We start from the raw sequence: 27897 nt of genomic DNA on the forward strand, positions 1-27897 counted from the left end.
AATTTAATGCACTGCATGCTAACCAGGCCCAGCCCTCAACTTTTTCAGAACAGTACAGGTGGGTATTTTAATTTTCATTTGCAATCTGTTTCTCTAGTCTTATTTAAGGCAGGGAATAAAGCAATCTGCAGACTGCCCCATGATAGGCTTGCTGCATGTTTTGCTGAAGGCACAAGGCTAGCCTATAATTTGCTGCTGCTTTTTGTACTAACACCCACATTCCTTGGATTATTTTGGTGGATACAACAAATCATCTGCAAATGCATACATCAACAGAATGACATTCTAGGGGTAATTCAGAATGAGAACTGTAACTTATTAATTGTGTCACAACTTGCACCATTTGGAACAACATGGATTAGATCTGTCTGTCTATGGAACAAAAGCAGGAACAAATGCAACATAGAAACAATTTTTTTTTTTTCAGCTTTCCATTTGGAATGGGCAAAATAATATCATTAAAAATGGAGGGGAAAAAAGGGGAAAAAGAAGGGATGAAGAACAAAGCCCTTTTATTTTTTGTTTTCCTTCCTTGATCTTTCTTTCTTCCTAATAGGATTAAAAACTGATCTGTTTTGCAAAGAAGAGCCCATCACTTGTGGAAAGCATGTGGCAGGCTTGTCTAGCATGACAGCAGGTTTTCAGTATTTTCAGCACCTGTGTAAAGGTATTAATGATTCATAGTTTAAATGATTCACTATAAAAATATGGTACAGTCTGTCAGCTTATTTTGTGATGAGTTGATATCACAGCAGAGTTGGTTTTATGAATTGGCAGTGAACTGACAACTCAATTTGAAAATAAATACCTCTGAAATTCATCCACTGCTTCATTTCAGAAAATCAGTTGGTTAGTAACTCTATGCATATCTGAACTCTGGCATTACTGAATTGGAGATTAGCATCAATTTCTTATTTTCTCTTCAAAGCTGCACATTTATTTCTGTAAAGAAGTCACTTGCTTGGTGTGTCTATGAAAGGAAATGGTTAATTTCTACCACTACCTGCTATTTTTAGTTTTAAATAAGTTATGTGAACTTTCCAAATATCCCTTTACCTCATTTTAATGCTTCAGGGTACACAAATGGACCATTTCAGAATTCAAGAAGCAACAGCTTACATCAATCACTTTTTCTGCCTCTCCTTGTGGGATTTCTCGAATTCACTATTACTTTGCCCTTGTCATGCCTTTCCTCCATGTGACATGCAGCTCAGTCACAAACCTACAGGTCACTTACTACATGACCTTCACCACATTTTAGTAGATTTCAAAAAAACCCCAAACAACCTAAATAACTAAATAAAATAATTTTCAGGCAATAAAAAAATCCCACAATATTAACAATATTAGAAAGGCTGATAAAAATTACTGCAGAAAGATTTAACTTTTAAGGACCAAGAAATGAATAAGTTTAATTATTGAAGTTTCTCTTGAAAACTTTAGCGATACACACCTCAGTTCTCTAAGAAACAACAACCACAAAAATTATACACACATTAGTACTTGCACAATGCAAGAAGCTCCACTAAAATTACAGGAACAAATTTCCTGCATCAATATTTGCAATCCTGGGGCCCAGGTATGCCTGTGATCAGAAAATAGGCAGAGACAATATTTTGTGGCAGGGGAATCAGCATGGCCAAATGCCAGGGCAAAAATGAAGAAAACACTTAGTAATATATAAGAGAGTTTATAATAAAATCATCTTTACTCTGTAGTCTTTGTTTTTAAAAAATAATCTCTTGGAATAATTATTTTGTTAAAAATATAAGAGGTACTGTAATGATGTGAATATGCAATGGTAAAAGTACAGAGGTCAGTGCCTTTTTTTCTGGGTGTACTGAAGGCAGAGAGCTGCACTTTGGATAAAGAAGTTCAGTCATCACAACAGAACATTTTCTTAACTCAGCTGATAGTTGCACAAAAGAAGTGAATCCCATATTCCCTCCAAATCAATGGGTGCTTTTTAATTGAACTCATTAAAGCTGAGATCTCATACCAAGAGTAAAAATGTGCTGGATAGTGTTTCTTCCAAAACTGAAGACTGTGATTTTTGTTTAAGTATGACTGCTGTCTGGTGGACTCCAAACCAGGAAGACTACCTTCGAAAGTGGTGAATCAAACTGGGGAGACTTTCAGACAAATAATTTGGGGGCTAGAATGGTGGTGAATAAAACCTGGGGAGATCAGGTTTTTAAAACTACTTCATAAATAGTATAAAAAAGGAAAAGAAAAAAAGAACTGAAGAAAACACTTCCAAGTATATGTTAGAGAACAATACTCCATTGACAGGCAAAGTCAGTAGAAAGCGTTTACTCTGCTTTTCCATATCAAGATTCTAAGGGTCATGTGTAATTGTTCTCTGCATTGCACCATGATAATTTACTATAAATTTGAGCTGCATCAAAAGGCGCAAACAATGAAGAAAAATTGTTATACAGTACTGTAGTATCTGGTAAAATAACTGGAACATGAAATAATGCAATTGAAAACCTCCATCCTAAAAAGCCTGCATTACATAAAAAGCAACTTCTTTTAGGCTGTATCTTGAATCAAAATTCTAGGCTCAATTCCCTTGTGCATTGCAAAATGCTGTTTACATCCTTGGACTATTACAAAAATGCTGTCAAAAAATATTAATAAACTCCACTTTTAAAATGCTCATCACCCTGTTAAACTGAAATGAATTTTCCCTAAGTATCCATAAAGCATCTCTCATTTCCTAAATTCTATCTTCCTGCCAAACCTTAACTTTTTACCACAGTTTGCTAAGGATGTGCACAAACTGGGTCAGCATTTCCTTGGTTTTGTTTATTTGTTTGCTTTTTAAATGAAGGGGGGCATATATTTTCCCCTAAGAGTAGTCTTAAAAGTCAGCATGTTAAGGCATTCATCTTAGCATGGTAACTTTTTTGTCCTCTTTGGACAAATGGACTTTCAGCTTGACAGATGAAATTTTTGGGAAGTTTAAAGTGGGAAGAGGCAGACAATTTTAGTTATAGCTGTTTAAAATGTGTTCCTCACTTTCAAATATTTTGCATGTGATGCAAGCTACCCAAGGTTTACTGTAATTCAGACATTTTTATTTTATATTTCAGATTCTCTTCCCTGTGCATCTTGCTGAGGCCATGTGAAAACTTTGCTCTCTGGTGTTTGATGTCATGTTTTCTGTGTGGTGAGTCTTTGACATTTTGCAGCAAATAACAGTGAGATGACAGTTAGGCTTTAAAGTAACTACAATCTCTGCTGCCAGAGTTTGAGAGGCATTGTTCCCTTTTCTGTCACATTTTTATTCTGACTTGGTGAACAAATGAACTCTGAGCTTCATATAATTGTGCTAGAAATGCTGAGTATCTAAAGTCAAACATAATTTTTTGTCCTTTTTGAAAAACAAAGCCTTGAATAGGTTCCATAATTTCTGAATTGGTGTGTTCTCTCAGCTTCATGCACAATGCCCTTAATTCATGCCATTTCTGCCATGTTAGTCAGTAACTTTTAACTATAATAAGGCAACTCTTATACTCTCTCCCCACCAATTAAAAAACAGGATAACTATTTTTTTCTCCTAAGACAATTATTCCCTCTGTGTTTCACATAAAGATTGGGCCATAAGTTGTATTGAAATGCACGGGCAGAAGGCATGACTTTGGAATCACTTTGAAATAAAATGGGCAGTAATCACTTCCACTATTTGGATATTCAAGTTTTACAAGAACATTAAAATAATGTGGTTTTTTAAATTAAAATTGCTTGAAGTCTAAGAAGAAGTACCAGGAAATCATATTCTGCGGGGTGATATACCTTTGGACACTGTGGTCCATAAAAATCTACATTGCAGTATTGATTATTTACTTATCAAAGTCACAATTATATAATTATACAGACTGAGTGGTGTTGGTAGCGTGAATTCATCAGTGTCCTAGTGTCCTCATTTATTTGTCCTCAATAAACCTGGCTGGCTGCTAGTGCAGCCTTCATGATTTCTCTCTCTTGCTCCCCCCTCTCCTTCAAATGGGAGCAGTCAGGTATATGTATTTTTTATCTATTTCCATTCTCTCTCCCATGAAGTTTCTCCCAGCTTTCCCTGCCTTGTGTTTTATGTCAGTGCTGAGGGGACTGCAGCACGCAGGGTCCCATGGCTGGGCAGGGCAGGGACTGGACGCTGTCCCTGTGTGACAGCACTGGGGCATGGACTGGTGGGGGCTGGGAGAAGGGGCAATGGGCCAGGGGCAGGCCAGGGAGGGGCTCTGCTCGTGCTCCCTTTGTGCTCTCAGGGCACTTCATCACACACTCACCGGATTATACTGAGCTACGATAGATATACGCCTCGTATATACTGAGGTGTGACAAAAACAGCAGCTCAAAACATGCAAATGCAGTCTGGTTTTCCCTCCTGTCCTGGGACATTTGAGTCTTCTCCTTCGATCTCATTGCAAACTTGTTTGCACAAACTAGCACTGGCCTGAAAATGGAATTTCTGTCCAACAGAATTTCTGTCCTCCACGCTGAAGTTATCAACACCTTAATATTTCCAGGAGCAGTAAATAAACTAAGCAATTGGAAAGCACCAGTGTGCTTGCTGTTGACAACAGTAAGGCATTGTCATATAGATGATATTTAAAATAAGACTAAAAATGGAAATTAGGATTAAATTTTAAAACTAAGATTGTAAAGTTATTTATGAAAAGACCAAATTGAGTCTTAAATTCAAAAGAAATAACAGTTTTTTCATCTGAAATCAAGATAGCCAAAGCATTCTCAAAACTAGAGAACACTTTTCAGGAAAAAATTCCAAGTGTTTAACACATTTTGGTTTTGATGAAGCTGCATTCTCTGATGCAAAAACACTGGTATCTTGATAATGGAGAGGTGAGTAATGTGACTGACACCTGGGTACAATCACAAGGTATAGGTGAGGAAATTCAACCATCTCTAAGCACGGGTTTAAGGTCTGAAGAAAATCCTGGATCCACAGGAGTTTGAGAGAGTTTTGCCACTGTTTTGCCACCCTCCCAAAAGTGGGAGGGTTTCACCTCTTTAGCAAAGCTTCAGCTTTCTCTCCACACTTTATGGATTGGAAATAAACAGAAAGTTTCCTCATTTATTTTTCTGGGCTTTGAACAAGACTCAGAATTTCAAGTCACCTAATGACTCACAGACAAGCATGATATCCCAAATGGGGGACACATACATTTGAGACACAATGTTGTGAATAATAAATAACTGAGTCACAATTTGGAGCAAAAATTTCATGCCTAAGTCCTTGATTCTGTATTTACAAATAGTCACAAACCTTCTACTTGTTGCTGAAATGTCAGATATAATGATATTTCAGATGAAAGAGCAGCTCCAAAACCTTATTTTACCAAAGGAATAAAAAAGCTGTCTTCTAACCTCAAGGGAAAAAAACAAGGAGTAAAAAGAAAGTGCTCACAAAGACAGAAGTGAACAAGAGAAAGACAAGAGTCTTCTGTACAAAAGTCTGCTTTTGTACAGTTTTTTGACCATGATTTGATGCAATGGTAACAGAGGGTTCTTCCTCTCAGCAGTGCCATAATCTCCTGGTACCTAAAGTTAATGAAAACACAATTCAAAAGACAGTCCTGAGGTCAACATTTGTTACATGTTTTTTTTTCTCTTTAGCATTGCCAGTTGCTGCACAAAGGTTTCCCAGAAGTCATTAGTATTTCAGCATTCAATTTTTACAAGACAAAATAGAGTAAAAGTTCACAGACAAATTCTGCCTGTAGCTTATGATCAGTTGAAATACAGCTTTTATTAACATGAAATTGATCAAGTTGTGTTACTAATACCTAGGGCCAGGCAAAATACTTTTGAAAATTAATTTATTAAAAAAATGTGATTAAGTTATTCCAATTCTTTACAAATCCAGTATTTTCCTGAAAACACTGAAATATTAAAATAAAATCCCTAAATAATACAAGTAAATCTGATTGGCAAACAAGTGATAGAAGGACTTTTGATGAAAGGTGGAAGTACCTTGGATTTTATTCATGTATCAAGAGGTGAATATGACTTTGATATTGCTGCCTTGGAGATCTTCACCATGCAAACATGGTCCTTCTTTTCTCTTGCCTCATAAATTGTGCAAGCAAATTATTCAAAGACAATAAACTCTTTTTGTACGAGGGGAATCTAAGGGAAGATGATGTTAAAATTATATTTGTATTGAATATGTGATGACCCTCCTCAAATCTTCCAACAGAAAAATTCAGAGCTCCCAAGGTAGGCAGCTGGAAACAAAACACAGTTATATACTGAATGTATTAAAGAAAAACCCCAAATGAACAAAAAAACCCTTCCAAACCCATATTCTCTTTTTAATTCACAGTCTTCAGAATATGATTCCTTTTAACTGCTTAAAAGCAACTGTTATTGTAAGATCTCCTTTCAGGTTAAGGACCAGATCTCCAAAAAATGACTGTGCTTAATTTTTTAGTTTTTAGACAAACAAGGAATAATCAATATTCATGTGGGTCAAGGCCATTTCACTCCCCCCTTCCTCTCACACCCTGCAAATATTTTGTTTTCACTGATGAAGTGTTTTTCACACAATTTTTTGTTGTCTACAAAGTGTTCAGTTTGATTTGCCTTGAGAGTTAATTTACCTGAATTTGAGTAAGAAGTTCAAAGGATGAACCTTGACTAAGCAATTCAAAGCAGATAAGAATATTTATTTATGAGTCACTTCTGTTCATAGAGAAAGATGAAGGTCTTGAAGAAAAGCTTGTTTTAAACTCTCATTTATAGATCTTCTACAGTGGAAGAAGATAATATTTGCTGCATTTTTTTTCCCACTGTCTCTTCAAGTGATATTTCCAGTATTACAGAAGCATTAAGTCCACAGCCAGCTCCCAGGAAGGGTTAACGGGAGCAGCAGCCCTGATCCCAATTGGCCAAGCAAGGGTAGTGGGACACATTCTGTGCACAGCCAGTTGAAGAACTGTTCACCGTGGGCGCACAACCATTAGCTCTGGCCTTCTACACCATACTGGCCTTCTGCCCCTCTCCCCTTTTAACCAGCACAGCCTGTTCAGCTGTTTAAATGCTGTGTACCTTTGAAGAGCTCTCTGCAAAGCCACCTGAAATACCTGACCAAAGCCTGACTCTTGCCGGGCAAGTTCTGATTCCCAGTGGTTACAGACACAACCTCTCCATCATCAGCTTTTTATCAGGCTCTTTTACCTGGATAAAATCTTCCAGAATCTGCACCATTTTATCATTTTCTCATCATTTCAGGAAACAAGAAAATTAGTTTTATTTTTGTTGAAGAAATTCACTGTACTAATTTCAAGATACATCAAAAGATATCTGTGGAATGGAAAATGCAGCAGTGGCTTTTCAAATTTTGTATTCTGGTCACCAGTTGTTGGTGATTCCATATTTCTATAACAAAGACAGTAAATATATATTTGATAAGAATAAAGACATTTTACTTTTCAGCTTCATTCTCCATAACTGTGCCAAACCCATGCCTAAAAAGGTGGATGTGACAAATCTCAAGAACAGAGATTTGATTCACACAGATTGAATTCAGCATTTTATATTACAGAGTGAGCAGTAAAATACAAATTTTTTGACTTGTGCCTTATTAACCTTTCTTTGTAGCAGTGTGATTGGAAAAAAAATTCTAACAAAGCTATTTAACTGTTTAAAACAATACCTCATATAAGAAGTGTCATTTTTCTTCTATGCATCATCACCCTTGTAACAGTGCTGAATTTTATATTTAGTTCTAACTAATAAAATTTTAGTGTTCAGTATACAAAGCTGACATAAAGCTGTCGTATTGTACTGTATAAAAGTGTGTAATAGAATGGGGATTTATTCTTCCAGTGAAGTAAAAGAGGTGGTACTTTCTAAAGCTATAGCAGGAGCTCTAAATTGTAAGAGGCTATGGTCAGTTTAATGGTAGAAAAAGCTCCATTGATTGGAGTCCTTAATAATTTAGGTTAAAAGGGCCTTCTGGAGGTTGCTTCTGCCAGCTTCTCAAAGCAAGGTCAGCTGCAGAGTCAGATCAAGCTTTTCAGGGCAATAGTTAAGCAATTTTTGAATGCTGCACTTTTCAGTCTTCCCTCATCTCCATTTTTGGACACAGTTGGATGCTGAGTTAGGTGGAGGTGTGGTGTGACCCAGTGCATCTTCCCTTGCATTCTTATTCAAAGAGATGCCATTTTCTTGACTTTAATGCAGCAGTGCTTTCCTAGGAGCCGAGGAATGGTTTTGCTTGCAAGCACCTTTTCCTTTTTAAAGCCAGCAGAGCAAGGAGGCTGTGCAGACTGCCTGCTCTCAGGGGGAGTCCTATCTGCAAGTCATCTTTACACACACACTTTGTGACAGGAAGCTAAAAAGCTGAAGCACAAGCTTGATTGTCGTGGGGGAAGTGTCAGTAAGTGGGCTGAGGCAGTGAATTGGGAAGCATGTAAGAAGCATACTCTTCTGTGCAGGCTGTAATTAATACAATTTTAGTTCAGTTTTTTAGTTTAGTGCTTGTTTTAGTTTTCAAATAATTTTGAACATGGGAAAGGAAGAGAAGTAGTGTGAAAAGAAAACATATTAAAATCATATATTCCTACATACTTTATAGAAATAAGGTAGTTCAGCCACAATGACTCAGGGTTTCAGACCCAGCATTAATTGTACATAATCAGGTGTTGCTTCTGAGACTACATGAGAAAACCTCCAGACGTGGGCATACCACTGCCAATCAAACAGAAATGCTTACAGGTATCAATGATAGCTCAGCAGCTGATAGACACAGGAATGTGATATATCTGCCGTGAGACCTGCTACCCCCATGAAGAGAAAGCTGGCAGACTTCTGTACCACTCATATTCAGGAGTCTGTGAATGCAAGAACTGCTTATCAGGCAGTGCACATTGAGAACACTCTGAGAAGATTGGGTAATTCTTTCTGGAAGGAAGATATAGAGACAGAGACAGCAGAGGATGACATGGGCACTAATATAAACATTGTATTGAAAGTTTTTTTAAATTCAAAATCTCATATACAAAACTCATACGCTTGAATCTCTTTCAATTCTGATTCAGCAATGAGCTGCATGAAGTAAGAAGAGGGAATGACATATTAAACTTTGATGTATAACACTGTAATTCTATCAGTCTTAAACTCATGGTTGTGCAGTGTCTCTAGCTGGAGTTCCTCATCCTTGTTTGGGAATTTTCATCAGAAACTGGAATGTTAACATCCCTCCCTCTGCAGGCTTTTTATGATTGGATGAGAGTGGACCCTCCTCTATAAAAAGAAAGATATTAAAAGTTGTATCTGGAGCGGTTTGAAAGATGTAACATTTTGATAGATGGATTTCAATGTGAGAGAAGTGCTTCCTAGTAGTTGAAGGATATGCATATGAAGAAATAAGATTTTTGTTTTTGTTTAACAGTAATAGAGCTTCAATCTGTGTGCATTCTGAAACTGGTGGGGAAAATACTAGATTGAATGGTCTGGGAAGAATTCCTGCCAAATGAGTTTTACAGAATGTGGTGTCCAGAGATTGGATCCTCAATACTTGAGTTATCTAAAGTCAAACTCAACCTCCACCCCAAATCTGAAAACCTCTAGGAAGCAGTCTGGCAGATTTTCCATCTCTAATTGCCTTGAGATTTGTACACCTAATTTCCATCTTCCATAGCCACAGAGCCCAAAAACAAGCAGAGGCTCTTTCATGCTTACCTTGACTCTGCACCACACAAAAGGCCTTTTGTAAGAAGACTCTGTACAGTACTATATATCCTAAGGCACCCAGGAGCTGCTAAAGCAGTAAAATGTCAACTTTTAAAATTCAAGAGGAGATTTGTCTTCAGGCCACCCCTATCTCCATAGTAACAGTAATTCAGCAAAACACATTTTCATAAACTAAACAGTATCTTGTGGCAGAATTCTTTACTTTCAAGCTCCCTCTAACTGTATTTTTTTAGAGGGATCAGAATAATCAAAGTGAGTACTTTCAGCATTCCTTAAAATCACAGGCGTTTCCCTCAACTGAAAGGGACGTAGTGAGGACAGGGCTAAGGGAATGACGTACGTGTTCCTCTACTTATTCAAGACATACTTTGTGTTTGACACACCTGTATTTATTTTAGGCAAAGACGTTGCAGTCTTGATGGTTTTTCCTCTCCTTCATCCCAGAGATAAAGGTTCTTTAACTGAAATTTTACCAGCAGAAGAACACTGATTAAACAGACAGCATTACCAGAATCTAAACCAGAGGTCTCCATTTGAGCTGTAACCACTTAGCTAGGAACAGTTTATTTTGGATTTAGCACTGTAGAGTAAGTATTTTAGGCTTTCAGCTGACCTAGGAGATCTTTGCATGTATAAAATGACCTATAAGGGCATTGCTGAGTCTGTTCTGAAAGACACAAAATAAATTACTTGTTTAGAAGTCAATCTGGCATGGTGTGAAGTGAATTACACACTGTTCAGGCCCTGTGATTTATTGTCATGACAAGATATATGTATATATATTTTTTAAATTTCCGTATTTATTTAATGGTAATAATACAGAAAAAAATATTCTTAGCATTGCCTTTACATCATCCTGAACATGGCATCTCTCTTTATACATGACAGCCAGAAAAAGATGCCATAGTACGCAGGTATCTTTATTACCTACTGGAAACAGTGTCAGTAAACACAATTAAACACAATTAAAGAAGAAATAAAAAAAAGTTAAGTTTCCAAGAACGTCAAATCTACTTGAAAAGCAAAAAAGGAGAAAGGACCATCTTTTCAACTAATTACTAAATTCAGCCAAAGTAGCATCTTATATAGCACAACTGAAGAAATTGGAAAAATCCCAGATGTATATGCAGTGTTTAATTACATGGTAACTCCAGTAGCTTCATTAACACAGCTGTGTCAATACTGGGGGAAAAGTTGGGAGAAGTGTCTTTTGGCAATGACAGTATTTTGGAAAACTCTGAGAATCTTTTAATAGTTAAATGGAAATCATATGCTAGGTTTTAAAAAGGTGAAGCAATATTTTAAAATAATTCCTCTTTAAATACACAAAGCATCTTGAAAACACTACAACATCATGTATCAAGGTATGAAAAGTGTTTATTTAGATTTTTGAAGAAACTGTGGCATCAACTTATCGATACTTAAAATTGTTACAGTTTAATGCATTTTTAATTTCTGGGATTGAATTTGATATCAGAAATGGTAAAATGAGACAAAATCCTGGGTTTGGAAGTATGCAAGTATGTTAATTCCTCTTAAAAATAATCTGTAAAGTCACTCCTCTCCTCCCCTCCAAAATACAATATGTGTCAGAAATGGGAGCAAACTCTGTCTGCCTGAATATTTGTCTGTGTCTGATGTAGTAAATACCTGCTGCTGCCATGGACAAAGAATAAAATGTAAATAAGAAAATCTATCTATAAATAAAATTTATCAATGTTGTGGTTAATCCTACTTAAGAGAGCATGAACACCCATTCTGTGCTCTATGCCCTTTATGAGAGCAAATATCATAAAAAGCAAGGGCAATCCATGTCAGACTGGCTTCCAATGGATGTGCCAGCACATCCATTGGAAGCCAGCACAGTAGAGGCAACATCCAGGGTTGCCCAGCACAGCAGAGGCAACATCCAGGGGTTATGGCTTCTTTTCAACAAATCTCTCTGCAATTAACTGGATTGCAGGCCAAAGCCAGAGCACTCTAGGAAGAGCCCTGCAAGTTTCTTGAGTTCTCTTCCTTCTCCTTGTCAGGAGATAAAAATGTCGCAGTTCTTTGAAAATCTTTTTCCAAATATCCTAAGTGACTGTAAACTACAAGTTTACAAGAGGTGTAGTACATTCCTCATCAATAGGAACAATGCCACTCTTTTGGCACAGACCTTTCTCCATACTCATTTTGACTGGGTGGTAGTCAGCTGCAATTACTCAGCTTTCAGAGTTTATGGGTTTTTATGATTACCTGAGTTTCAAGTATTTGAAAGGGCTGGACAGAATATATCTAACTTGTTGAGAAAAACTTGTTAGATTCCGAGAAGGTCAGACTTGTTTAAAGCATCTCTTTCTTCTTTCTTTCAGGTATGAGAAAATGTAAATTATATACATCATAGGGAAAAGAAATCACAACAAAACACACCAATAAAGCCCAAATTTACAAGATTCTGAAATACTGTGGAGGGAGGAGATTGGCTTGGACATCTGAGAGATACATCTCAATACCATTTCTACTCTGTCATCATGGACATTATTTCAAGCACAGTAAAGGATAGAGATGGCTTAAGGGGTAACGTCTTTAAATGGAGAGATGGCAGATTTAGATTAGAGATTAGGAGAAAATAATTTACTGTGATAGTGGTAAGGCACTGGAACAGGTTGCCCAGAGAGGCTGCCCTATCCCTGCAAGTTTTCATGGACAGGCTGGATGGGACTTGGAGCAACCTGGTCTAGCTAGAAGTTGTCCCTGACCGTGGCAGAGGGGTTGGAACTGGATCACCTTTCATATTCCTTCCAACCCAAACCATTCTAACATTACATGATTTTGCAACTGACTTGTTATTCTTGGGGCCATGGTAACCTTGTTTCATCCTGATCAAAATGAATCATCTCAGTTACCTGATGCCCAACGAACATGTGCTCCCAATGAACATGGATGGGCAGAGCACAGGTGTGCACGCTGCAACTCAAACCACAGTCCAAACAAAGCCTGGAAGGAGCAGTGTCTATCCCAGCCCTACTTCCACTAGCCTGGGAAAAATACAAAGTAAAAACAAAATTGCCAATTTTCAGTAAAACATGGTAGATTATGATTTCTGATGGAAATGGATAAACCTGAAGAAAATCAAAGAATCCCTAGAAAAGTGTGGGATTCAAAATACTTCATTCTCTGCTTTGCCCTATTGATTGAGTGCAGCTGGTCCTACTACTAGGGGCTGGAAATTTCATCAGCTCTTTTTAATTTTTTCATGCACTGTACATTGAGCCCAAGCACCTGCCCTTTATTACAGCATAACTCCAAGGAGAAAATGTCTAGAATACAGGAGTTTCAGCAGTTCTGCCATGCCAGCTCTCTTCCTTTTCTGCCCACAGACTTCAACCATGACAGCTTTAAGGTCTGCATATGAATGTCAGCATACAGTATTTACAGTGTGGTCATTTCTACTTACAATCTCCCTCTGTCTTCACTTGCATTTAGTTAAAAGCTTGCACCTGCAGATAAAACATTTCTTTGGGCCTTCATTTTTTACCTTGTCCTCTCAAAGTACAGAGGGGGAATAAATCCTCTGATTTTAAGAATCCGCAATTGTCCAGATGAAAAAGAAACATTAAAAACTAAATAATAAAATTTAAACCTATTACAATAATTGTTCCAGATATAGACATCACTTTATTCATTTTTAATTCTCAGTTGTTTTTCATTTCCAATGTTGATCACTAAAAACACTCAGGGTTTCCAAATGCATTGGTGGCAAATAATGGCACTGCAATTAAATACTTCCAACATATTAAACAACTATTAAAATGACTTATTTGACTATTTTATCTATTCATAGATGACAGCAAGTCATGTCATAACATTTCCCTTAAAAGCAGAAAGCATTTTAATGCATAAGAATACTATGTTAGGAACAATAGTCATTATTTTAATTATCTTAATTTAAAAATTTGAAATCTCAGAGTTACTCTTTGGAAAATTTCTCTTTGTTTATATTATTAAATGCTTTCAGAATAGCCAGTATTTGCAGCACAAATTGATATAAGAAAAAATAAAAAAAAAGAAGAATCCTAGTTGTATGACATATTTCAACACTGTCCCACTTCTAACAGGAAGAAAAAAAATATTTTCTTTGTTCAGAATCACTTGAGAATCTCATTTTAAGTGATCACCATTGATTCCCTCCTCCTAGAGTAAAAATGTAGCCCACCTCACTAGAGAATAAGAAATTAGTGCCTAGGATAAAAACAAGGCAACACTCAGGCCTTTCATTTCCTATATTGAAGAAATAAGGAAATAGTATACTGAGAACAAGAATATTTAATTTTCCAGCAAGACTTTTGACATAAGCCTAAACATTTTTGGTGGGACGGACATTAATGATCTCTATGAAAGCAAATAGACATTCAGGGTGTTGTTTTTAGAAGAGAAAAGGGAAAGGCATTGGCTAAAGATATAACAAGGTAATTCACTAGTCATAGTTCTATACTAAAATACTTCACAGGAGCTTAAAATGCATAAAATAGGGACTCATCAGATTTAAGTAGGCTGTTTGTTTTAAAGCAATAATTAATTAGCCTTCACTAGAAAGATATTTGAAGTGCTTGTAACCCCAAATCATGCTTTGTTCAGCATGTAAACTACAAGAAGTATCCCTGATTTCAGCTGCAGCCTATTTCTCAAATGCTTGTCTCTCTTTGAAGTACCTGCAGCTGGAGATGAAGCAGCTCTCAAAAGAGAGAAACAGGATGTTTGAAAACAAAGTCTTTATTTGCAGTTTATTTAGCCTCTCAGGCAGTAGAAGTCCCCCAGTTTTAAGCAGATTTAAAAAGCATTTTTAAAAACTTATAAAATTAGGCATTTATGGTAATTTAAAGGCAAGAGGTACTATGAGGAAGATGAAAACTCCAAAGTGATTTTTACCCTTTTGTTTGTCTTTTTTGGAGTCATTCTCACAGCAAGTTTCCTAGCTGGTAGGAATGTACAATATACACCCTTTCCTAAAATCTATATTTGCAACCCAAATTACATTTACCTCTTTTCAGTGGAGGATGAGAAGAGGAAACAGAGCATTCTTGGGTATAATAAGGCTTAATCAGAAATAAGAAGTCATAGGCTTAAAAATTAGAAGGGGAAAAAAGCTACTAATCTTTTCCCAAATTACTCAAGTGCTTAGGACTCAAATTTTTCACTGTATCACATTTTGTCCTGGCCAAAACCAGGACAGGATGACATTGAGTGAATCAGTCCTAGCATTGCCCACCATGCACCCACAGCTGCTCCCCAGTGCTGCAACAGGCTGTGGGGAACGTGCAGAAGCTCTTTTTTAGTAGTCAAGACAATGTCAGGAAACAATGAGGTCACTCATGAGTCTCAATAACAGCACATCACTTCTCTCATGTTGCTTTTCCCTCACTTCTTCTCAAATAATAATTGTGCTAGCTATTTTTGAGTGTCTGTATCTAGTCTCCTAAGGTCAAGGGCCTTGGGAGTAGTTGACATGAAGGCAGTTACAAATTTTTAAACAAAAACCTTAAATATTTTTGAATTACAACCAGTTTTCTGAGCTGGCTGAACAAAGTTTCCACAGCATAAGAGAATACGTGCTGTTCATCTATATTCATTTAAAATGGATTTATGGTATGTTATCCCTGTCACAATGGCTCCCATTTATAATGGCTCCCACTGCTCATGCTACTCACCAAAATATTTATGTAGTAGATCATTGTCTTCCATTCAAGGACTTTGTATTTGAAACAGAAAATAAAAATAGTTATAAATAATTGGACTTGTGGAGATGACTTACAGCTCCACATAATGTATTGTGGCAACTCACTGTGTTTTGAGAATGAAAAAATAAACATCAAGGTCTGCTTTTCAGAGACATTTGGCAGAAAATAACCCTTCATTCCCAAAACAATGGAGAGTTATGATTTTAATTTAGTTCTGTTTTGCTTCTGTTTCAAAGCAGATCTTCAGAAAATAGAGTATTCCTAAAATATATTGAATATTTTCAATTGAAAATCTGTGCTGGAATATTGGAAAAGTCTACATCCTATACATGTAGACTAAGTTCTCAACCTTGCACATCTCAGAAACCTCACCCAAGGCTCTTGCAGAAGCTGAGTTCCAGTTTGAACAAAAGGGCCAAAATAAAACCTCACTTCTGAATGTGTCCCTTAGACACCTCATCCAGCATCACGCTTGCTAACCCTCCTCAAGTGCTGCTTGTTGGCTTCCCATCAGCATTGTATAATGCTCTCACAGTGTCTACTGCTTTGCCTACTTTTCTGACAGTTCTATTCTCAGCCTCTCTTTATAAAGCCAGTCCTCAAAGTAAAACATACTTCTCACATGCTTTCTAACTCTGTCCTAATGTTCTCCTACAGACTCTGTGAAATTCTATGTCCAATGACATATCAAGCTTCCCATAGTAAGCAGGGTAATATCTTAACCTAGTGGTCTGTGGGGTTTTGTAGTTGTTCTTTTTAAATGCTGTACAGCAATACAGTAAGCCAGAGAGCTGACTTAAAGTCTGGGTAAGCACCATCTTGGTAATGGTGCTATCTTTGAGGAAGCAATCAAAAGAGAAAGAGCACTGTCCCTTTAAATGTGCTGACAATTTATTAATATAACCTAATAAACACCTGTAGACTTGAGAGATTTATGCTGATATAGACTGCATGAATTTGGTCTAAAAAAAAATGTTTTTTGTACATTTTTTCAAAAGGCAAAATCCTTTAGGGGTTTTTTGTTCACACTGTACTTGCAGTAGCAGATAAACAGATATTCTTTCAGTATTTCCATCTTTCTACATGCTTCTTTTGTGAGTTTGTCCCAGCTGAAATCACTCTTGGTGGTTCAGCAACATGAAATACATCCCTTCTGGCAGAGGAAGCTCTTGCAATACTTTGCTGCAGCACAGGTAATTACCCAGGAGATGCAGGCAGGGGCTTCTCTGGCTCCTTGCTGAATTCATTGTTTCATCATCTACACATCTCACATTTAATTATTTCCATTTTGCTAGCAAAGAATTGAGAAGCGGTTTTGAGGAGTTGCTGGTTAATCAGCATGCAAGGATTGCCTGCCTCCTGCACTTTATTAGTTTTGCAGACTGAGTTTATAGCAGGATCATTAGTGCAATACTGGATTACATAAAATCTAGACACTTATGGACTTTTGAGGTGCTTCACCTGTGGAAAAAAAGCTTTCATAATTACTTCATCAAGCTTTAGTTGTCTGTCTAGCCCAGACAAACTTGTGGCAATATGCCATTTAAAATGGGCAGGTAGAACAAAGTATTTGTTGAACTCTTTATATCAAGTATTTCTTAATAAAGTGCAAGCACATTTCCACTGCCTGCCAAGACCACAGTAAGACATTGTTGTGAGGGAAGAACAGATGAATTTTGATTTTTTTTAATTGGGATATTATGATAATTCGTGTTTTGTCTGAAATTAGGTGTTAATTGAGGTTAGACTTTTCAATACTTAAAGCCACTTAAAATGATAATTAGTTAATTTTTGCATGTGGTAAATGTGTAAGATGAGTAAAAGGTGCCCAAGCTTCACTGATTCTTTATCTAAGGGAATCTTACAAGAAAAGTCACTATTGTGTCAGAAACTAAGCAGGATGTTTTGGTGATTGGCTAAATAAAACCCTTTTATCTCAGAGGAGTCCCCAAAAAGTGACTTTTGAAGCTTTCTGTTATCATTTATAGCTTTAGCACTGACATTCTTTCATTCACTTCAGTGACACTGGGATCTTAAAGGTGAATTTGAAATTCTTTTCTTAAACATAGTCCACATTCTTAGTTGGAATCAAAGCTGTACTAAATCAACCTATTTACCTGAACCTGGTAAATAACACAAAGCACACTATGAAACACTGTCTTACTGCAGAATGTTTTATCCAAACATATTGATCCAGCTGGGGAAATCACATTAAAGAACATTGTTTACCACATTTCTGCTCTTCTAGCTTTGGCAGTTAGTGCATTGATTTCCGCATCTTTTTATTTTGAATGCCATCAGTCATTCAAAAAAAAAAAACAAGAGAGCTTTTATTTGGCCTGATTAAAATCAGGGTCACTCAGAAGTGATTTCTGAGCATCTGCATCATACTAGGGGCAAATAAAGATATTTATCCCTAAGTGATACCTAGCTTACCTAGAGTAGCACTTGGCTGATTGATTGATTGATTGATTGACTGATTGATTGAAACTTCTTCCTCAGGCCTTAAGAAGTGAAGGTTTTCAGAATGCTGAAGAGAGAAGAAAATGAAAGAGCTGTCTAGAATGTGGTTATAGCTATGATATCAGTATGTATGATAAACTTATTTTCCTGATACTTTAACAAGATTTATTTATTTATTTAAATAACAAGAATTTATTATCAAGTTTGACTCATTTAAAACCAGTAAAAAAACCTAAAACTCAAAACTCATAACCCACGCGTATAAATTTAATTATTTGAGGAATTTTGATATACAGTCATATTAAAAGCAGAATTTCAGTTTATTATACAAAATATTTATGTTTTCTTATAAATAAGAGAGAAATACATATTAATATTATCAAACATCAAATGCAGTGAAAGTCTAAATTTTTATTCAAAAGTGAAGACAGAAACAAAACTGTAGTGATGCATCCTCCCCACTCCAAGCTGCACTTTGACCTCAGAAAAGCTCATTAGGCCTCAGCCTTGATGAACAGCACCTGGGCTGAGCTCCTCTTGAGCTTATCAGAAATGGTGTCTGTTCCCAGGAACTGGTGCAGTCTAACAGGCTCCTGTTTTTGGTGGTTTTTGGTTTGTTTCTTTTTTTTTTGTTTGTTTGTTTCTTTTTCTTTTTTTAATGAACAGCCTTTGAGACTATTTTTGCCTGAATAACAATGCAAGCAGGATAACGTTTTTGTTCTCAAACTTTCAAAAAAAGTTGCTGGCCTGAAGTGTGTTCAGGATGAAATACTGTTATGACTAAAGCCCAGTCTCTTGCAATCCTATTAGCAGGGGTCCAAAGTGAGACCCCTTGAGCTCTCCTGGAGGGCAGTGGCAGGACCAGCAAAGCCCCTCTGAGTGGGGCCCCCCCAAAGCCAGGAGCTCTCAGGTTTGCTGGATTCAGAGACTGCCAAACAGCCACAGATCCTGGTCTGAAAGCCCCATTCCTCAAGGCTCTACCCTTTGCCTGCTGAGAAGTTGCAGATACATCAAAAATGAGTATTTCACTACCTTTGAGGGGAACCTTTCACAGGTACCTTGTTCAAACTCTATACCTGTTTGTATGAAAGTGTGCATATGCTATGGTGAATGTACCAGGAATGCTGCTCTCCTATATTCTTAATTACTTCAGGTTCATAAGTAAGTTAGACCTGCAAGTAACTCTCGCGCTGTTGTAATTCCTGTATGAATCCATTGCTAAATTGTTAAACATAAGTGATAAGTTATAAATTGAGTAAATCAAATGCTGATAAGTTAAGGTGCTGTTAAATTGAAGTTAAGTGCTGATGGGCCTTTATTTTGGTTTGGATGGATTGACTCTGGATTTTGTTTGCTTTTCTTCAGTGTGCCTTAACCATCTAGTAAGAGAGTGAACCTCCAATGAACTTTCTTGTGCTGTTGCTTTTATATTGGACCTGTTTTTACTGATGCCTTTGCTGGTGATTCTTTAAGAGATCTTAAAACACTCATTCACAACATAAACAAATCTTCCTTAGCCTTTGAAAAGCTAAAAGCAAAGCTGAGAAGTTCTTCAGACAGCTTTTTCGTGTAATAAGTAATATTGGCTATGTCTTGCTTTAGAATTACTCTTTCTTGGTATGTTACTGGGTACCGCAGATTGGTGTAGTATATTGTCTCCAAGGAGAGAAAACAAACAAACAAACAAAAACAAACAACCCACAAAACTAACAAAAAAAACAACCCAGAAATTCCATAATGACTTCTCTTACCTTTAAGAAACTATTCACAACAGAGTGAGGTTGTCCTCCACAATATTTTCTTGGGACTTTTTTCTTCTTCTGTGAAAATTTTTACAGAATTTTCTACACCTACAGATTTAAACTTTTCAAAATCAGAGCCTGGGACTTACACAAAGGAATTACAGAACTTGTAAAACACAAGCTGGCTGACAGATCTTCTTCAAGCAGAGACACCAGCTGATCAGAGAGAATTCCTTTTTCCCTACATTGAAATGACCACAGGAAGAAGTTCCATAAAATCACTAGAGGCAGGAACCATCACCTGATACAAGGTTTCCAGACTTACTAGAGTGTACATCTTGAATTGTGATACAGCAGAAAAGTCAATAATCTTCTGTCTGGCCTGTGATTAAATTGAAGCTGTAGAAGGTAGGTTGTAGATTTGTGATGTAATCTATAGAGAAAAGGAGAAAAAGGCTGGAAGTAGTAAGAAAGGTGAGAAAGGAAATAGGGCAATAGGAGAATTTAAGAAGTGCTATTGCTTTAGAACATCACTAAAATATTAAATCTGCCATCCGCAGAGGAAAAAAGAAAAGCTCATAATAACTGGGCAAGACACTACACACTTTTAATTTGCCTCTCCAGTCACATCCTTCCTATCCTTTCAGAAGTGAAAAAGAGCCACAGCATGCTTCAGAGTTTGTGAAGGCATATTAATAACACTCACTACTTAGTAAATAAATAATGCTTCCTGTGCAGATGTGATTTTAGGCCTAATTTTCACATATAAATGTGAAGACAAATGTTGCCTTCAGTTGCCAGACAAGATCCCACAGAAAACAAATATTTGACTTTGTCTAAAACTCTTTGAGGAAAACAGACTCTACCAAAGCACAATACTGTAAATGTAATAATTACACCTCTAATACCTTCATAAAGGATATTTTATTAATTGCTGAAAAGAAGTTTTAATTTTATTAATTGCAAAACAAGCCAGAGGAGAATGGATTTACTGGTATAGTCCAAGAGCCAAGATGACATAACAGGGTCTGAGCAAGGTTTTCTTGATGGTCTCTGATGTTCCTTCTGGAGAAACATCTCTCATTGACCCCTCAGGGAATTTGATCATTCTAAATTAAGTTCTGTTTGGACGCTTTAGGTTTGTAAATATGCAACCTCCTTATGCAAATAACCTCCTTACCAAGCTTCCCAGTACATTACTTTTACTTTCTTGGTTTTACCAGTGAACTTCAGCTTTACAATTCTCTCATTCCCCTTTAACTCTTCACCTTGCCCACTAAGATTGTAATATTGTAGATCACATATGTGGCAGATTCTGTTCCAGCTAGTTTTATTATCATTTTTCTATATTTTGTTGGGGTTTTTTAAAATTTATTACCCCGAAACCTACTGCATCCCTACTTCTCTAGTTAAACTGCCCCATATAATGGCCTAAACAAAAAAAAAGGCAAAGTCATGCAGAGCTCTTAGAAAATTGTTGGTCTAACCAATGGAGGTTGTACTAGTTGTCTGCTACATGGCCATACAATGAGAATTCATTTTAACTTGAGTGGTGAGGAAAGTATTAACAGAGGGTCTTCCTGGATGAAGCATTTGTCCTGTCTAACTGGGACACAGTACAGCTTTAGAACCACTGCAGGTACTCTGCCAGATTTGTGTTAATTTACTGCACTTGTAATTTAGAGAAATTTCAGGACCCTTGCAAACCAGTGTTTTGCTTACTTCTGCCAGGTGGATAGTCTGTGAATTTGAGAGTTGTGCAGAAGAACAGAATTAGGTGGCATTAAAGTGCACAGCTGTAAGCCATGAAAGGCTGCTTGCTGTGCTGATAGGACCTTCTGCTAAAATAGAGACAAATAGAAGCTTCAATCCTTTGGAAACCCAGGCCTTCTGTGTGTATAGTGCTGCTACATATATTTCATACCCCACTCTTTATTTAGTGTAGATCCAGCTGTTTTATTTGACAAAAAAACATCTTATAATGTAGTCTGCCTCTATATTACTTCTAAATCTAACTTGGTACCTCATGTAGCTTTATTATTAAAATTAATAAAGTCTTTTCTATTGCCAAAGACAAAAAGTCCTAAACATTTCCCTGAAAATTCTGTTTTAAACTAATCAAAAAGCTCCTTTACTATTCTTTAATGGGCAATAAGATGTTGTGAGATATATCTATAAATATATATTTTTTTAGAATTATGAATTAGCATTACATTAGTCTAATGATGTCTTCTGCTAGTTAGGAAGGTGTAAGATGGGAAATGGCAGAATTAAATTTGGCTGACAGGCCTTGGTGCATGTGTTCCCAGATGCTTTGTAATTACATGCATAGCTGATAGCTTGCCCACAGAATCTCTGCCTTAGCCAGTGGTGCTAGGGGATGCAAGGTCCAATGTCAGTCTCATCCTTCCAGACACCTTGTTTCTGCCTGTTCTCTGGTTCTTCTTACAATTGAGTGTCTCATCCTCTGCAGTTCCAGCTATCCTCCCTCCCTTCCCACCTTCATGGCAGCTTTATTTCTCCTTCCTGCATTACAGAATTATTGCCAGGTTGTTGGCACATATTTCTGACCCAGTTCAGTCTACAGCTGTCAGAACTGCCTATTTCTTATCAGCTGCAGATGCTACAGTCAATTTAGACTTTACATTATGCATTATGAATGTGTAGATATATGAAAATCTATATATTTCAGTACAGAAATCTTTCCAATGCTTATAATTTACTTACGATTTCCTGCTTATGAATACCAAAAGAAATAGAAAACAAATACTGCTTCTTTGCAAAATATAAAGCCCTTGATGAAAAGCCTCTAGAACTATGTACTGGAACACAACAGTTATAAAATTTTGCTTGATTTTACTTAAAATTGACCAAATAACAAGTTGTTCTTGTAATGTTATTCTCAGAAACAACTGAATAGTTTTATCTGAAGTATTTCTTAAAAAGTACAATGACTCAGCTTGAAGTGACAGGGTGAGAGTTTGGCAAAATCAGGAGTACCTAACAGTAGAAAGAATAGCCTCATAATAACTTATACCAACTCTGCAACTTGTATTATATTTTCTTATAATCATATATATGCTGAGTGCACCCCAAGTGTTCCGAAAACATGGAAAGATAACAAAAACATCCAAACATCCAAAACTTAGCAGCAGTTGTTGAAAATCCTTAGTTGTTGAAAAATAGTAAAATATATAAAAACAATATTGGAGGCCACTCTCAGAACTGCTTAAAATTCTCTCTGCTATTCAGTTATTTATCAATGTTGGTTTTGTTGTTGTTGTTAGGAACATGCTGGGAAAAAATTCCAAACTAATCTTGCCATGGAGTGATTATTGCTTTATACTCATAACATTTGGAAAGCCGGTCATGTAAAGTATTGAATGCAAACATGAATGATGATAGTTTTGTGGGTTTTTTCCCCAGCATGAATGAGAGACCGTAAATCTGGTCAGTCATATATTTGTGCCATGCACATTTTTTTTAATTATATGAAAAATAACTGTAACTTAAATCATAAGGTAGTGTTAGTGATTCACTTCAGCTGATAGACACAGCTCTTACAACACTGTAGCAATAACAATTTAAATGCATATTGCTCTGCTCATGACTCTGCTCCAAAAGCAGTAGGCAGTGGAAAAGAAGAACTGAATAAATGAACACTGAGAAAAGAAACAATTTAATTTTTTTTTAACTTAACTGTAGCTATGAGCTCCCCAGGCAGCATATTTGACAGTATGCACTGAGAAGTAAAAGAATTTACAACAGCTCAGACCTGAGCACCTAATCAATACGACAGCAAACAAGTCCAAGGGAGCTGACTGCAGTACATACCACCCACCTGTGTGTACGATATATGATCTAAATTTAGTACAGCATATTGCAGTCAGGTGGCTACCACACTCTTTTGCCCTACATAATCACTCAGCTGTTGCTGTGTGTTCTCTGTTTATTGGTATAGTCCACTTTAATTGGACTTATTTTCAGTTTTCATGCAAGCTGATGAGAGAAAATATTTCCAGCAGTGGAAAAGGAGAATTAGTCCCCGAAGACAGATGTGGGCTGGGGATCATCTGGGGTCCTGCAAGAAAAGTTCATCTGATTTCCTCTGGAGTTGCATGAGTGGTATAGTGGCATGAAGGAAACCAACCAGCTTCAGATCTTCAAGATAAGGTACCTCAGGCAACTGAAGAAATAACATATCCTGCCTGGTATGGAAGATATAATGAACACATACTCGCCTTTTTCCATCCTAAACTTTTCTATAGATTTAGGATGCATCAATACATTCTTTTACGGTCTTTATAGTCCTGACTAAAGCTGAGATGAGATGATGTGCATAATCCTGCAGCTATCAATGGTGTTAAGTGTGAGCCTAAGTGCTGCACCAAGTTGAATAAAGATCTTGGCTCTGCTGCTGCTGCAGAGGCAGTCATCTGTGTAACCAGATATGGTTTCGTATATCAAAGTGGTAACATTTTTATCATCTCCCAAAAAACACTGTCAGTTTATCAAGATAAAGAACACCCCCTGACACTTCTGGTTCTAGTTGCAGGTCCTTGTCTGGCTTTTGTGATAGAGCCATGTCTCCCACTAAGATGCCACCACTTTCATCACCATGCTTTACTTCACCTAAACAGCAAGTCCAGTCTTCCTGCATCCACAATATTCAGCTTTTGAGCTTTTACTGCTCATCTATTGCTCCTAACCTCCCTGTTGTTTAGCTGCTGATGTAGCAGCTATTCCAAACCCCAGTCTACTAAGTGGGCAGTTTGAATCTGGTCACAGTGCCATTTCACTTTAATCTTTAGCCCTGAAAATATAAGTCAATTACACTTCTTTGGTGGGAACAAAGTCAGACCTCATTTCCTTTTTCTGAATTCTTAATATTAGACCTAATATTTCAATGTCTTAAACCTATGGTCTTAGATTTCATGCATTTTTAGCTAAATATTCCCAAAAGCACTTATTTCCAGTTCTGTGTGAAATTAATATCCAAAGCATAAGGAACAATATAGCTGAGCCAATCTCTTAGTTACAATGGCAACAAGTTAATCACAATAAATGAAGAAATTATTTACAGTAAAAGGTGCATCTAAGAAGAAGAATTGAGAGTGTATATGTTAACAAATAATAAAACACAAGTCAGAAGTACTACAGCAAATCAATATATTAAACCAGCTCATTTACAGTCCCCCACCTCCACTCCAATTAAGATAAATTATCACTAAATAACTCCATAACAAATATTTTCTAAAATTAATATTTGGGGTGGCTAACAGAAGTTTGGATAAAGTTTATGTGGACAATTCTAAAATTTAACAGATCTAGTTGAAATAAAGGTTCTCAGAACAGCAATAACATGCTTTAACTTTAGAAAGTTGCTGCTTTTTTTTATTAATAACTTTTAATGACCAGTTCTCAGACCCTCTTATCTTGACTGTGGTCTTGAAGGCATTTTTCTGTTGCATCATTTTTCTCATAAGAAATTGAAATTACTTAAAAATATCCATTTCTAATGAGGAAAACAAAGTCATCAATTTATTTATTGATCTCCTCTTCTAACTAAACAGGTATTTGTATAACACAATCCAACACAGCTGTCAAATTATAAGTGTTTACTATTATATAGCAATTATTCAAACAAGATTAGATAGAAAAGTATTCTGTTGAAAATGATTCATTGGTCCTGCCTGCAAGGCATACAGACAAGCATGTGTGCAATACGCATGGCTTTGTGCCTTACAGGCAGGATCGGTGCTGCTCAGCCTGAGCAAGAAGCTGTCACAACAGCAGGATCACCTGGAAGGGGAGAGAAAGGTCTCTTGTGCACAGTTTTTGTCCAGATTTGGGCAGAGAAGCCTGACAATTGTTAGGATACAATGATTTATGTGCTAGCTTGTAGATGTAAATACTACAAATACTCATGACCTCTGACACCCTGCGGAGATTTTCTAAATAGTGGGACTGCACATGGCTTTTTGGAGGTACTGTTTTGGACTGTTATCTCAAATAGCTGCTTCGTTGCTCTTCCCCCTCCAAAGAGGAAACCAGGAGACTTTTCACATGGCTGCTATATTTTGAAATTGAGAGCTAAAACAGTGTAAGCTTGGGGTTGAAGGCAGAAAACATCTTATTGTTGTAATCTTCTAGCAGTGTAGTCTCTCTTTCATAGCTGGTCCTAAATCTTATTTCAAGAAACCTGTATAATTTAACATTTTGATGCAAGAAAAACAGACCCAAAAGCACTTTCCGTTACAACTTCCTGTCTTACCCTTCTGTTAGTGAGATGGAAGAGAAATTCAAGATCTTTCATTAGCTTCTCACCCTGTTCTTTCTAGAAGTCTGATCTACAATAATTTAAATAGAATGATATTCAGACACTTGGCACAAGTTGAGTGTGTGGCCATTCATACTGCTCACCAAACCACTGTGCATATGAGAGATACCTGAGGGAGGAGATAAAGAGTTGACTGTGGAAGATGGCTTTTTTGCTAATTCCTTCTTGGTGATGCCACAACAGAGCAAAGAGACTGCATTTGTCTCAGCACAGATTGCAGAGTCTCACTGTGTCTTGACAATACGAAGTTGAAGATAGTTGTAATGCAATATAAAAATAATGCTCTTGTGTTTGGTATTGCAAATCTCCTTAGAAATCATCTAACAAAAAAATGAGCAAAATTATGACAGGCCTGAAGGGAAAAAAAGTTTATATGGTTGACATTTAGTTTAAATGAAATCAGAGAAAGAAAAGAAGTCAAGCAAAAATTCAATACATTTCTTACAGATTGAGACTACATTTTGAGATCAATACTAAGCATGGATGATAATAAACCATCTGGCCACCTGCATTTAGCAAACAATTTTAACAGCTGACACATCTGTGACTTCTCTTTTCTTTACTAAAGCCCATAACAGTAACTGGGGCCACACCTCAAGATTTCTGTGCTTTCTTTGCAAGGTTACAAAAGGCACCTCTATAATTCTCCTTTTAGATAAAGAATGAATCAGAACAACTCAAATGCCTAAGCCTTATGAGGTGGGATAAAAGATAGAAAAACTTGGAGGAAAATTCTGATCTCCTATGTAACATGTAATGAAGTCTTAACCTTTGTATTTTCTGAAGGTCCTGGAAAATAGCATTTTATCTACCCATCCACTTCTATGCAGTTCGTTAACTTAAGACAACTGTTTATTTACACCTCCCCAGTAAGAATCCAGTTAAAAACCATAGCTGGGGTTTGGAAATCTGAGCAGCTTCTGTATCAGGACAATAACCTAAGAACTTTCACGTTTGCCCTCTGTTTCTCGAATGGCTTAATAGAGTTTGAAACAAAGCTCAAATGTGAGCATCAGATCTATATTTGTGGGCACAGTGGATGGATTTTCATAAACTATACCCTACCAAAAATTCTTTAAAAAATAAAATATAGTTTTTTAATCCTTAATATGTGTCATGATATATAATAAGTAAGATGAAAACTCACAATGTCTATTGAAAGACAGTGTAATGTAAACAGCAAAAAAAAAAAATTTACATGAGAAAATAACTTAAGAGGAAAATTCCATATTTTCTTTCCTTTATTCTCTTTTGTACGTTTTCTTGTTTCTGCATTTCTCTTTGATCTAGATTATTTGACTTCAGAATGTTTTTAAGGTTATTATATTTATTAAACTTGATGTTTAAAAGCAGAAAACCAGTACACATTATTGTAAATTAATGCTGAAGTCTAACAGATGTTATATTCCTTATATACCATTTCAATTGCAGTGACATATTTTTTTAAATCTAGTTATTTTATTTTACATATAAAGAGGGAGATGTGGAAGAGCTTTGATCACTGTCCCAAGTTTAAAGGCAGGATGCAGAATAACACATGTATGTTGCAATATGTAGTCTTTTTCTCTTTGCTGAAAGCAATCCCCTTTGCTCTTTGCTGAAAGCAAATCTTTATTTTTGTAATAGTGCAGATAGCCTTTATACACCTGAACCTACCAAAGGAATAGGCCCTGCTGTCAGTCACCCAGATCAGCTTTTTCCCTCTAGGTGCCTCATTCGTCTCTAACACTTTTCATCTCTTTTGAGGCAAGTTGAGTGTTACTGCACCAATCTGATTTAGGCTATAAACTCCCTGGGGCAGTAATTGCTAGAATTCATGCAGCTTGGCCTAAAGGGCTTTGGCACATTGGGATCTCAACCTAGCTACATTTTTCAGGGTGAATATTGTTACCATTCAATAATTACA

The 27897-nt window shown here is 36.6% G+C and overlaps 2 long non-coding RNA genes across 2 annotated transcripts in view; both read left to right on the plus strand.

Annotated features, from left to right (window-relative positions):
* Positions 1 to 611: 611 nt before the first annotated feature.
* LOC143693724 (uncharacterized) lies at positions 612 to 12665 on the plus strand. The gene is made up of 3 exons (XR_013181662.1): positions 612 to 667; positions 3099 to 3175; positions 12081 to 12665. It is a non-coding gene; the product is annotated as an uncharacterized LOC143693724 (long non-coding RNA).
* Positions 12666 to 18019: 5354 nt separating this feature from the next.
* The window catches only part of LOC143693725 (uncharacterized), a 28435-nt gene continuing 18557 nt past the window's right edge, over positions 18020 to 27897 (plus strand). Inside the window, exon 1 of the long non-coding RNA XR_013181663.1 lies at positions 18020 to 18033. This is a non-coding gene — a long non-coding RNA (uncharacterized LOC143693725). The remainder of the gene's footprint in view (positions 18034 to 27897) is intronic.

The sequence above is a fragment of the Agelaius phoeniceus genome, chromosome 3 (assembly GCF_051311805.1).
Source record: "Agelaius phoeniceus isolate bAgePho1 chromosome 3, bAgePho1.hap1, whole genome shotgun sequence".
In the NCBI taxonomy this organism is placed as follows: Eukaryota; Metazoa; Chordata; class Aves; order Passeriformes; family Icteridae; genus Agelaius; species Agelaius phoeniceus.